Below are 13,552 nucleotides of genomic sequence, written 5' to 3'. Positions count from 1 at the left end.
TGTCAGGAGTGAGGGCAATCCGCCTGCAGGGGTGGGGGCAGTTCTAGAGGCAGGGGACTCGCTCTAGGACAGTCTCCCGTCAGAAGGACCAGGGACTCTGGGTCTGCACCCTGAGACTCTTGGGTGTGGCCTGGGCGTCTCCTGGAAGACAGGGAGTGGCTTCAGGGTGACGTCACAGCGGGGCGTCTCGAGGTGGCGCCAGTGAGGGGGCGGGGCCTACGGCCCGTGCCACGTGCGCCGGGGGCCACATCCCCAGAGCTTGGTCCCTCTTGGCCAAGGGGCACACAGGAAGCTCTAGGGAACTTTCCTCTTGAAAACTGTCCTGCTTGTGCTCTTATAGTAACTCTAATTGTGCTCTTATGAGTGCGTGTCGAGAGAGGACGCACTTTCCGTCCCTTTCCGTTGCTTGGGGAGATGCACAGCCTTCTGAGGACACCGTCTAGTTGCTCTCTGGCAAAAGCCCGGTCCTCCTCCAATGCCTTGCGGGCCCTCTCTGGGAGGGAGGCGTTTTGTGTGATTTCAGGCAACGTGGCAACCGCATGAAATGAAGACCCAATCAAAGGAGCCCGCTGCCTTTCGGGTTTTCAATTTTTGTTTGTTTTGCCTTCCTGCACAGGGACGCAGGAAGCCCGCCAGGGCTAGAAGGCTAGTACCGAGAGGACGTTACACTGGTACAGGTTCATCTAGACTAGTGTGAGGTTTGTAAACCAGTGAGCCCGAGTGGGAAACCCTTTTTTGGCTACAGTATTGTGAAAACCCTGTTGAAGTAACTCTGTGTTCTCGCCTACATAAAGCAAGTAGAGCTCGGGCAGAGCTCGGGCAATTCTTCCTTGTGTTTAACTGGAGATGCAAACTTTTTTTATTTTCAAATAGCTCTTTGATCTTCATCCTAAATGGAGCTTCAGATTTAATTCTATAGAAACGCGAAGAATTCGGCCTCACTTCAGTATGCTCTGTATGGGAACTTGGTGACGCTGACTGTGGCGGAGGCCTGGACCTGCCTGAGTTCTTGTCTGCGTTTCATCTCATTGCAGCCCAAACGGCGGACTAACCACTGCCCCAGGGCCTCCCTCCAACTCCGCAGCAACAGTACCTGCAAGCAGCCTTCCCTAAGCCCAGCCCAGGTGGGAGTGTGCTGCATTTGATTCATACTCTGACTCAGTGCCAGCACAGGATACCGTGCTAAGGTACAGCTAGCTTTCTGAAATCAGCCTTTCCGCAGGGGTGGCAGAGCATGCTCCAAGAGTACATTGTAACTCATCAGAAAACTCAGTTTTCACTTATGAATGAGAAAAATAAGCCACGTTGGCCTGGCAGTTTAGAGTTTACAGAAACCTCTCACATCTGGTGCATTTGCTCCCTAAAACAACCCACTCTATAAGGAAATGGGACAGCTGACAGATGAGGAAACCAGAGCCCAGAGAAAGGAGGTTGCTTGCTTATGTTCAAATATTTAGTATGAGGTGAACCCTTACACTTACCTCAGATAAAGTTCACTCCAGCTCCAGGTCTCCTGCCACCATGCTTCACTGGTCTGCACATACAGTTCCATTGAAGCAGGCTGCAGCCAAGAGGAGGGCCCCAAGAAGGGATTTGTAATGGGGTCCAGGACTCGGGGTGTCCAGGAAATATTAGAAAAATGTATATAGGATGTCCTCATCCCCACAGGCCTGAGCCAAGGGGGATGGGACACATGGAACAGGGCCATTCAGAGCTGTTTTGGGTAGCAAGAGCTTTGCAGCTAACCCCTGGCACAGTCATTTAACATATCTATAACCTTTAACTGGTTTCATGGATGTGTTAAGTAGCTGTGGCCATGCTTTGAGCCAGGGGGATGGGACCAAATTCCACCCAGGATGGGACTGGGAAGCAACTCCCCCTGGTTACAGGGCCTGCGTGAGAGCGTGGAGATGATTGGCTCCATGCCATGGGGCCACACCTGCCCAGACTTACTATGGCAGCCCAGTAAAGCTGGAAGAATACGGGGATGCTGGCAGGTGTAACTGACTGTAGGAGGAGCCGGAAATGGGGCTGCAAAGGAAGATGGGCACTGGGATTTAAACCTAGGCCCGGCAGCCATAGGGAGGAGGACCACAAGGTTTTGGGGGAGAAAAGAGTAGACCACGCGGCTCCAAAGTAAATGGAGAGAGGAGACCATGCGGCTCTGAAGGAAGGAGTAGACCACGCGGCTCTGAAGTAAATGGGAGAACCACGAGGCTCTGAAGCAAGTAGATAGAGGTCCATGTGGTTCTGAAGTGGGGAAAAGGACCACGCGGTTCTGAAGGAGAGTAGAGAGGACCACGAGGTTTTGGAGTGCTTCTTCTTGCCACGCGGCTTAGGCAGCAGGAGAGACTTTGCCAGGAAGAAAGGGGAGAAAGGACTCTTGCTGCTAGGCCATGAGAAGGTGCCACATGGCTTTGGATTAACTGGAGATTGCAGCAGCCACACAGCTGATGGTGCCGGGAGCCTGAATCACGGACTTCTACTTCTTTTCCTGAGACACGGTACCCCAGACTGGGCACAGGGAGAGGGAAGGACTGTGCATCTGTGGGTATTCTAAAGGACTTTAGTATCTTATTGAAGACATTAGGTCATTATTCTAAGTTTGTGTAACTTTTAAATAAACAATTCCTTTCCTTTTCACCAGTCTCTGGCATTGAGAGACGTCTTTCCTCTGGCGGCGGGCATTGCGAACCTAGCAGGTGGGCGTGGGGGAAGGAACCTCCAGAGACAGAAAGGCGGAATCCTTTCTGTAATAATTTATCGTGAAGGAACCACCCCCCCCCTCTGCTCTGTAACACCATCACCTGTGTCATCTGACATCAGAGACTAGCAACTGCCTTCAGAGAGGTCGTGGTCTCATACAGCCCAGCAGAGAACCCAAGAAACACCGCTCCAGTGGCTTATCTGTGTCCCCTGTGTCTGGACTCCCGGGCACGGCACTCTTCAGGGGCAAAAATTGCCTTCATATCAATCAGCACTTCCTATCCCCCCGTGCCCCCGCCACACACAATAACCTTCTGCCTGCAGCCCAAAAGAAAGCAAACCCTTCTTGCTGTACGCTCAGGAACCATTTCTTCACCATGTTGGTATAATACAAAATGGGAAAAGGGCTCTTGGTAAAATAAAAGGGCTCTAGTAAAATAAAAATTTTACTCTTAAAAAAACACTTCCGCAGGTATCATCTCTCATTGTTTTTACAACAAGCACGAGAGAGTGGCACACTACTGTCCATATCCTCACATCACAGGGAGTAAGCCAGGGGAGCTGGGCGGGGAGCAGCCAACTGACCTAACCGAGGCCATCTACGAACTGAGTGCAGAGCCGAGAATACCACTGGACCGTCCAGCTGGCCCTCTGATCCCTAGTCCACCGTGCTCTCGGTGGCACTGTGAGGCCACTTCCTGATGTGGTCAACAGATCTTTCGTTCATGTCCTGATAGTTCTCCTTGCTGCTTCCCACATTTACCATGCCCATTCCCATCTCGGTGTCTGTGTTCACTTTTCCCTCATTCTCCTAGGAATACTTTCTCCTCTCTGCCGTCTATATAAATCCTACTTGCCCTTCTAGTCCCAGTTTGGCAACCCCCCCCCAATTCCAAATGCACAAGTCCACCTCGATGTCTTCCTTCTCAGAAATCTAATTGCATTTACAGCCTGACGATGAATGGCGACCCTACTTCTTTCATATGTATAAGGTTTTCTGTCTCATGATTATTCCCAGCTGGATTCTAAGGCCACTGATGAGTGAACATTTATTCCTTCTCTCAGTTTCCTCTCCGAGTATCACGGTGCCTGGAACAGTGCTGGCTGTATGAAGGGCCACCACACAGGCGCACTGGTGGATTGAATCTATGCCTCCTTTCCCCCTCAAAGTGGCCGCATTCTTGAATTCCGTACAGTTGCACGCACTGTGCCAGGCATGAAGCAGATGCTAAGGAGATTCACTGAGCTGGACTGAATATGTCCTGTTGAGTCCCCTGTTGTTGTTCTCATGATATACAGGAAAGTGCTTTGGAGCTATTGTGGAGATCCATGAAACTTTCCCATTTTGGGTGTATTTTATGCAAGAAGAAAGGCTTTGTGGAAAAAAATATGATATGAATTACTAGTTCAAGCTTAAGGTTTAATTTGCTGAGCTCTTCATATTATTTTTATTGAAACCATTGAGTTCTGCTTATCTCTTTTTCTCTACTTTGCACTTCATACATCCCGTGAAGCACGGTATTTCATTCCTACTATTTAAGAGCTGGAGGTTAATTCAGGTTTAAAGTATACTGTCTGATCCATGGGCTTATCGCTTAAAAATAAAATCTCTGCTGCCACAGCCACAAAATGGGGCGGAACCCAAGACAGCAGAGTCCATCCAGGCCCAGGACGAAAGGAAATAACATTAAGCTGAGGAGTAAAGAAGTTGGCAGTCTCACAGGAGGAAGAAAATGTTTCAGGGCCTCTTTTCTTTCCAGTTCACTGGCAGTTCCTGTTTGAAAGGTCAGTGGGCTAAATACAAAGCAGAACCTCATCCATCTTGTTCCTTCTATAACCACCCCATTCACACCAGCCTGTCTTGAGTGCTGCTTACTGTCCAGTGCAACAGAAAGCTAACATAATACAGAGAGAAAAAATAGAAGGAGATCTAGAAAATGGAACCGAGAATGCCTACCCTTGCAATGCCCCACATCATGCAAACGGCTCACGGTAAAAGCCAGGGTGACTCCAGGCGTACTATGGATGTCGATAAGTGGTTTAAAATATGGGCAGTGTTGCCATAGTCAGTGTACTCTCTGCTGACATTTTCCATTGGGAAGAGCGAGGAATCTTAACTTAGAATGTCTGGGTTTGACTCCTGAAATGGCCTAATGTTGTCTGTTTAGCCTCGAGCAAATTACATCGCCTTTCTGAGATGTAGTCTTGTCACATGTAAAAAGAAAAGATAGATGTTTTCCCTATCTAGTTCACAAAGTTGTGGTGGCAATTACATAGAATGCTCCATGTGAACAAAATAAATGATGTAAACCATAGGCCCTAAACATCTTGCCATACAACACTATCTGTGTTAAAAAGAAAAAAGAAAGAGATGAAGAGGGAATGGAAAAGAAAAGACTGAAAGAAAGAAACTATGCTGGTTAATTTTATGTGTTAATTTGTCTGGGCCATGGTGCCCAGGTATGTGGTCAAACATTATTATGGATGAGTCTGTGTGGGTGCTTTTGGATGAGAATACGTTTTAAATCTGTAGACTTTACGGGAATTGCCATCTATAATGAGGGTGGGCCTTGTCCAATCAGGTGAAGGTGAGAACAGAACCAAAAATTGACCTCCTCCGAGCATGAGGGAATTCTGCAGCAGATGTTCCTTGGACTTGATCTGCAATGTTGGTTCCTCTCTGTCTCCAGCTTGACAGGCTTTGGGTATAAATTGCAGTCTCAGCTCTCCCTTCAGTCGCTAGTCTGTGAGCATAGCCTATAGATTTTGGACTTGCCAGTCTCCATAATTGTACAAGCCAATTCCTTGAAATAAATCTCTCTGTCTCCTTGTCTCTCTATCCCTGTCTCTCTCCTTCTGTACATGTGTGCTCACACACACACACACACACACACTCGTGCATCTAATTGCTTCTAATTGTTTCTCTGGAGAACGCTGTCTCATGCAAACTTTGGTACCAGGGCTGTTTCTAAAGAACAGACTCTTAACAAAGTTTTTGAATTGGTTGTGGGATTCTAGAGTTGGCTCTTGAATCTGATTATACTTAAAGGCACTAACGACTCCATCTCTGGCAGTCAGGAGGCCCCTGATAGCCCGTGGTGCAATGTGGCAGTAGAGACACACAAAATCTCACCATTGGATACTCTTAATCAAGCACTTGTAAGAGGCAAGGAACTGGTGACCATGTATATGATACCCTAAAACATTTTTGTCAAACTACAGAGTATAATGAGAATGTCTGGTTGCTCCTAACGGCACTGAACCACACGGGAAAAGAAAAGGATGAGCTCAGAGAGGTCAATACCCTGCTCAAACACTGCTTAAGTGATCTGAAAGCTTCTACGTCTGCCCTGAAAGAGTCTTCTTTTCTGCAGCCTTGAGGCCGAGCTTGCTGAAAACAAAAGCCAGAATCTCATTCAGTGAGTGGCTGACGTAAATGCCAAATGAATTCTCGAACTCCCTGTGTATCCACCATGAGAGTGAAGGCACTGATTGGGGAGGAGTGGGATCCTGCATGTTGGAATGGGAACACGCGGGAAGACCTTGATGAAGCTGGGAACACTGAGCTCCTGAACACTCATGAGTCATCTTCGCCAGTGGAAGCATCTTCTTCAAACCTTGTAGACACAGCCTCTCTGCCCCAGTCAGAGGAGATTAGCCCTGAAGTGCCTGAGGGAAGTGTAATGGCCTCCCCCGAGGAAATGTCCTTGAAAGACACTGCTGCTGCTTCTCAGGACCCACCACCCCTCTCTGCCTCTAGACCTGTAACAGGACTCCAGTCACAGAAGGGTCCTTAAAGAGAGGTAAAAAGTGTAACCCATGAGGGGGTGTACTGTACTCCAAAAGAGCTACTACATTTTTCTAATTTATACAGACAGAGACATGGAGACATGGATGGGCTTGAGTGTTAAGGGTGTGGGATAGCAGTGGAAGGAACAAAAATTTGGATCAGAGAGAATTTACTGACACGAGCCCACTAAGCAGAGATTCTGCATTTATTGTTGCAGCTTGGAGCATTAGAAAGGGTCCTATGAGTTTGGTTGGTTGGTCTGCTAACACATGGACCTAAATGTGGCCAAAGGCACATGGACATGGAAATGCCAGGCCTTCAATGCCAGGACTCCAGTCACAGAAGGGTCCTTAAAGAGAGGTAACTAGTACCCTTGCTTTACTGCAGAAGAAAGGATTCAAAGGGTGGGGAGATTAGAGTGGAGTGTTAGAGTGCATTTGGTACTTAAGACCTGCTCACCCATCCTGGGAGGGTCTGCAGGACACATCCTTCACCACAGCTGTGAGAAATAAGTTTGAGGGGAGCCCCAGCATCCTTGAAGAGCTCCGTGCTCACTCTTCTCTGTCGACAAGAACTTACAGTGGGAACCGCTGCCACAGAATTGGGGGATCTAAAGGCAATGGCAGCAATTTGTATTTCCAGGTGGCAGGGGCCAAGTGGCATCACTCAGCCTCCAGAGGTAAGGCAGGCATTGTTCCCATAGTGGCCAGCAGCGTGACAGCAGAGTCAGAATAGTCTGACTCCAAGGGAACTCTGGAGTTGCCTAGTTGATCGTGAGTTTTGTTACTTGAAAGAAGTATATAGGAAGCCTACCAAATTCTTACTTGATCTGTATTGCCAGAAAAAATTCTAGCTCAAGGGCACACAAGTCTAACTTGGAAAAAAATAACAGGTAGTCACAGCTCCTGAATCAATTCCCAGACTTGAGACAGTTTATAGACCTAAAACCTCTGGAATGTAGGGGAGGTCAGGTCCCGTTACAAAAGGCCATCTGAAGGCTCAGATACAGCACCAGCTAGGTGGCAATTCCTTGCAGGGCTGGGGCAGGGTCCTCCAGGTAGTTGGGTATATTCTGATTCATCATCCAACATACGCTGTCTGTCCAGAAAAAGCCCAGCCATTGTTAATACAACAAGAACTGTTCATGCGACATGGATGTAACCCGGCAGCCAAGGAGAGTGGGCTGGAATGCGCCTGCATGCACAACGATGACCTCACTGTACTAGTCAGCAGGGGCAATAGACACCATTGAGTGAGCACGTGTACTGTGTGGCCGTCACATTCAGAATGACGGAGCAAGTAGAGCAACGAGTCTGCATCAAATTTCACATGAAGCTTGAACATTCCTCCGTGGAAACTATTTGGATGATTCAGAAGGCTTTCGGGGATGATGCCATGAGTGCAGCACAAAGAAAAGTGTGGCACAAGCGCTTCAAAGATGGTCGAGAATCTGTTGAAAGTGATGCACATTCTGGAAGTTCTGCAACAAGCAGAACGTGCACAGGCTGCAATCAACAAAGATCAGTGACTGATAGTATGAGAACGAGAAGCTGATCTCGGGATTCCAAAAACTACTGTGTCCGAGATTTTGACGCAGGATCTTGGCATGAAACCTGTCGTGGCAAGATTCGTTCCATGGCTTCTGCTACCAGAGCAGAAGGAACATCACGCTGCAGTTGCTAATGACTTGATTCAACCTCTACCAATGAACCAGATTTCCTTGAGATCATAACCGAAGATGAATTGCGGGTCTATGGCTGTCGCCTGGAAATGAAGGCCCAGTCGTCCCAATGGAAGTCACCTGGTTCTCCATGCCCGAAAAAGGCACAGCAAAGTCGCAGCAAGATCCAGACCATGTTAACTGTGTTTTTTGATTGGGAAGATTTTGTCCACAAGTACACCCTTCCAGGCCAAACAATTAATAAGGGGTACTACTCCAATGTTCTTCGTCGATTGAGAGACGCAATATGATGAAAACAGCCACAGCTATGGGCAACTGGTGATTGGCAGCTTCATCAGGACAACGAACCCACTCAGGGATCACATCTGGTGCAGAGTTTTTTGGTGAAACATCAAATCACCCAGGTGACTCAGCCCCTCTCCAGTGAAGACTTCTGACTTTTCCCAAAACTAGTATCACCTTTGAGAAGGAAAAGATTTCAGACTGCCGATGAGATTCAGGAAAATATGGCAGGGCAGCTGATGGTGACTGGGAGAACCATGTGAGGCCCCAAGGTCCCTACTTTGAAGGGGATTGAGGTGTCATTGTCCTATGTACAGTGTTTCTTGTATCTTGTCCTTCTTCAGTAAATGTGTCTCTTTGTCATATTACATGGATGGCTGGATACTTTCTGGACAGAACTATATGGTGCTGTTTCTGCCATCCCTTGGGCATCCCATGGGCCCAGCACTCAAGGGGTGGAAATGGGTGTGGGGCCACTTACTGTCACAACCCAGTGACACACTAGCACAAAGGTGGCTTCCTGTCCACACTACCTGATGACCTGTTGGGCTAGAAGAGGTCTCAGTTCCAAAGGGAGGGATGCTTGCACCCAGAGGCACAACAGTGATTCCATGGAATTGAAAGTGCAGACTGCCACCCAGCCACTTTGGATTTCTGATGCCTCTGAATCAACAGGCAAAGAAGGCAGCTACTGGGCTGCCTGAAGTTATTGATGCTGACCACCAAGGGCAAGTGAGACGGCCTGTCCACAAGAGAGGTATGGTAGAGTATGCCTGGAATGCAGGAGATCCCTGAAGGCATCCTTCAGTAATAACATGCCCTGCTATTAAACTCAATGGAAACTCTAACAATCAGATTGGGCAGGGTTGCTAATGGCCCAGACCCTCCCTTCAGGAATGGAGGACCGGGCACTCAGCCACATAAAGAACTACGACTAGCTGGGGTGGTTGCTGAGGGGAAAGGGAATATGGAATGGGTAGTAGATGAAGGTAGTTATAAATACCACCATAGCCACGTGACCAGCTTCAAAAGGGGAGACTAATTGTGAGGAGTATTTCTTCCTTGTTTTGTTATGAATATGTTCCTAAGTAAGTACCTATCTGTCTACCCAATAAAGTTTTCCTCCCTTGTTATCCCCCTATCTTCTAACATAAGATATATTGACCCAATACCGTATTATTTAAGCAGTGTTAAATTTGTATCACAGTAATTAAGTTGGGGCAGCGATTTTCAACCTTTTTCATCTCGTGGCACATGTAAACGCATTACTAAAATTCTGCGGCACACCAAAAAACACATTATTTTTTTTACTGATCTGGCAAAAAATAGGTATAATTTTGATTCCTTCACACCAGATGGCTATTGTTGTGTTGGCTGTTGTTACTTTTTAATTCATCAATCTAAGGGAAAAGAGGTCAGTGCCCTTGACTAAGTAGCCAGGTATTGCGTGTATTAAAAATTCTGGCGACACACCGGTTGGAAAAATCTGAGTTAGAGGATATCAAGGAGAGAGTAAACATCACCCAAGGACTTTGCCTCCTCTTGTTGTTTAAAGGGTAGGGTGTGTTCATTCGTGCACAGGATAGTTGTATCCTCATAGGTGGAAGTATGACTTTGTCATTGTCTTTATTTGGGGATTCAGTACAGTGTAACGAGATGCACGTGGGTACCAAGGTGATAAGGGGTGAACTTGTGATGGTCAATCCTATGTGTCAACCTGGCCGGGCCACTGTTCCCACCTGTGTGGTCAAAGTTTATCCTGGATGTGTTCTGCGAGAGTATTTCGGATGAGTGTTTACATTTAAATTGGTGGACTTTGAGTGAAGCAGGTTGCACCCCCTTAATGCATGTGGGCATAATCCATTCACTTGAAGGCTTGAGGAAACCTTCCCCTGATCAAGAAGGATTCTGCACATCAGCTTTTTTCTGGTCTCCTGTCTGCCAGCGCAGCCTATGGGGTTTGAACTTGCCGACCTCCTGTTTTAAAATGTACCCAGGATTTGTTTCAACCGGGTGTGGTCAGATGACGGAAAGGAAGCCAACTGCCTTTGAAAGCAGAGTGCATGACTCAGAGTTACTCAGAGAATGAAAAGCAAGGCACAACACCCGCTGCCCTAAGGGGTCGCTTGCAGGGAGAAGCAGAGCGAGCAGCTGGGACCAGGCCTCTGTTACTATGGGGGCAGGACTCAGCTAGGTGGAGATATCTCCTATCGGGCACGAAGCAAACAGATATTGAGGCTTGTGGATGGAGGGTTTGTATGAAGATCTGAGGGATGACTGGTACGTGATGTTTGATGTGATCAATTACCTGCTCCTACTCTTTTCAGTCTCTGTGTCCTGCCACTCCCTCCAGACCCCAGGCGACCACCGATCTGCTTTCTGTCAATCTATATTAGCTAGCATTTTCTGGAATTTCACATAAACTTAATCAAAACGTATATACTCGTTTTTCTGACTTCTTACCCTCAGCATGTTGAGATCCGTTAATGTTGCAGCATGCATCAGTAGTTCATCCTTTTTATTGCTACAGGCATTCCATCATGTGGAAATGCCACAGTTTGCTTATCCATCTGAGCGTTGGACATGAGGGATGTTTCCATTATTTGGCTATTATAAACAAATCTTCTCTGGACATTCATATGCAAGTCTCTGTTTGTGCATATAGGCATGCCTTTGTCGTGGGTAAATTCCTAGCACTAGAATGTTTGAACCATGCAATAGCTGTGTCTGTGGTAGTTTAAGAAACTGCCTGCTATGATCTGAATGCTTGTCTCCACCATGAATCCATATGTTAAAACCCTAATGCCCAATGTGACGGTATTAGGAGGTGGGGCCTTTGGGAGGTAATTAGGTCGTGATAGGGAAGGCTTGTGAATGGCATTAATGCCCTTGTAAAAGAGGCTCCAGAGAGCTAGCTCACCCCTCCACCACTTGAGAACACAGTGAGAAGGTGCCTGGGACCAACCAAGAAGAGGCCCCTCCCCAAACCAGGACTATGCTGGCTCCTTTATTGTGGACCTTCCAGCCTTCAGAGCTGAAAGAAACACATTTCTATTATCAGCCATCCAGTCTGCATTATTTTCTTTAGAGCAGCCTGCATGGACTAAGACAAATCAGCCCACACTTTTCCAATGTAGCTGTACTGTTCTGCATCCCCCCACCCCACAGTATATTCAACTTCTAGTTCCTCCACATCTTTGCCAGCACTTGATAAAAGTGCCATTTTAACTTTAGCCATTCTGATAGGCACATAAGGTATAGTGTGTCTCTGGGTGTGTGGTACAGATTTTTCATTCCAATTTTTTTAAAGGTTTTATTTACTTATATATTTTGAGAGAGAGAGGAAAGGAGGGAGTAAGAGGGAGAGAAACATCAATGAGTGGTTGCCTCTCACGTGCCCCCCACTGGAAACCGGGCCCGCAACCCAGGCATGTGCCCTGACCAGGAATCCAACTGGAGACCCTTCAGTTTGCAGGCCACCGCTCAATCCACTGAGCCACACCAGCCAGGGCTAATTGTAAGTTTTTAGTTTTTCAACTTCTCACACTGTAAAATGTAGCTGTTTTCCTTTTTTATCTCATCAATTAACCCATTCAACACTTAGTAACATACTATTACGTCTCCCTCTGTGTGTTTTCATTTTTTTCTGTAATTGATTTCTAGTTTCATGCCATTGTGGTCAGAGAAGGCGCTTGATATAAGTTCAGTTTTCTCAAATGTATTGAGACACATGTTTTGTGGCTTAACATATGTTCTATCCTGGACACTGTTCCATTCCTTGAAAAAAGTGTATAGTCTGCTTCTTCGGTGTGAAATGTTCTGAAAATATCCATTAAATTCACCTGGTCTAGTGCATCATTTAAGGATGCCTAGATTTTTCTTTGTGGGGGGAGGGATTTTGACTCTGGAAGATCTATCCATTGATGTCAGTGGAGTGGTAAAGCCCCTACTGTGACTGTATTACTGTCCATCTCTACCTTTATGTTTATCAAGATTCGCTTTGTATATTTTGGGGGTCCCGTGTTGGGGGCATTCGTGTTTACAAGGGTTCTGTCCTCTAGTTTCACTCATGCCTTCATTGCTGTCATGTCCGTCTGTGTCCATTATTATTGCCTTTGCTCTAAAGTCTATGCTGTCAGATGGAAGTATTGCTGCCCCAGCTTCTTCCCCATGTTCTTCTTTTTCCACCCCTTTCCTTCCAATCTGTGTGTGTCTTTCAATCTGAAGTCGTTTCCTTATAGACAGAATATATATGGGTGGTGTTTTCTTACCCATTCAGCTGCACTGTGTCTTTAAGGGAGCATTTAATCCATTTACATTGGAAGTGACTATTGCTAGGTACATATTCATTGCCATTTTCTTATACATACTTATGTTCCTCTTTTTATTTTTCTTTCTACTCCTTAGGAAAGTTTCCTTAACACTCCTGCAGTTTTAAATAAGAGCCTTGCCTTAAAGCATATTCCTGGTTGTCTATGGCATATTTACACAGTGGAATACTACTTGGCCATAAAAAATAGGAAATGTTACCTTTTGCAACAGCATGGATGGACCTGGAGATTCTTATACTAAGTGAACTAAGCTAGTCAGAGAAAAACGAATACCATATAATCTCACGTATATTTGGAATCTAATGAACAAAATAATAATGAACAAAACAGAGACACAAGCATGGATACATGGAACAGACTGATAGCTGTCAGATGGAATGGACATTGGAAAATTGGATGAAAGAAGGTGAAGGGACTAAGTGAAAAAATACACACACACACACACACACACACACACGAGTATATATACAGGGTCCGCCAGAAGTAATGCCTGCTTAAGTGTGGTTGCTAGGGTGGTAATACATGTATAATAATTTATAGTTTTAATTTGGTCATTTCGCCTAAAATGTCATAGGGTGTGCTTGAGTGTGATATTGTTGTATTACAGAATTAACATGCTTATGATTTTGTAATAAAAGATTTTGTAATAAAAAGGGGCATTATTTGTGCCGGACCCTGTATATATAACAGAAAGACAGACAACAGGCTGGTGATAACCAGAGGAAGAGGGGGTGGAGGTGGGCAGAAAGGGGGGAGTGGGGA

Source organism: Desmodus rotundus, chromosome X (genome assembly GCF_022682495.2).
Source record: "Desmodus rotundus isolate HL8 chromosome X, HLdesRot8A.1, whole genome shotgun sequence".
Lineage (NCBI taxonomy): Eukaryota > Metazoa > Chordata > Mammalia > Chiroptera > Phyllostomidae > Desmodus > Desmodus rotundus.
The sequence above is the reverse complement of the archived record's forward strand: the minus strand, read 5'-3'. Positions refer to the sequence as shown.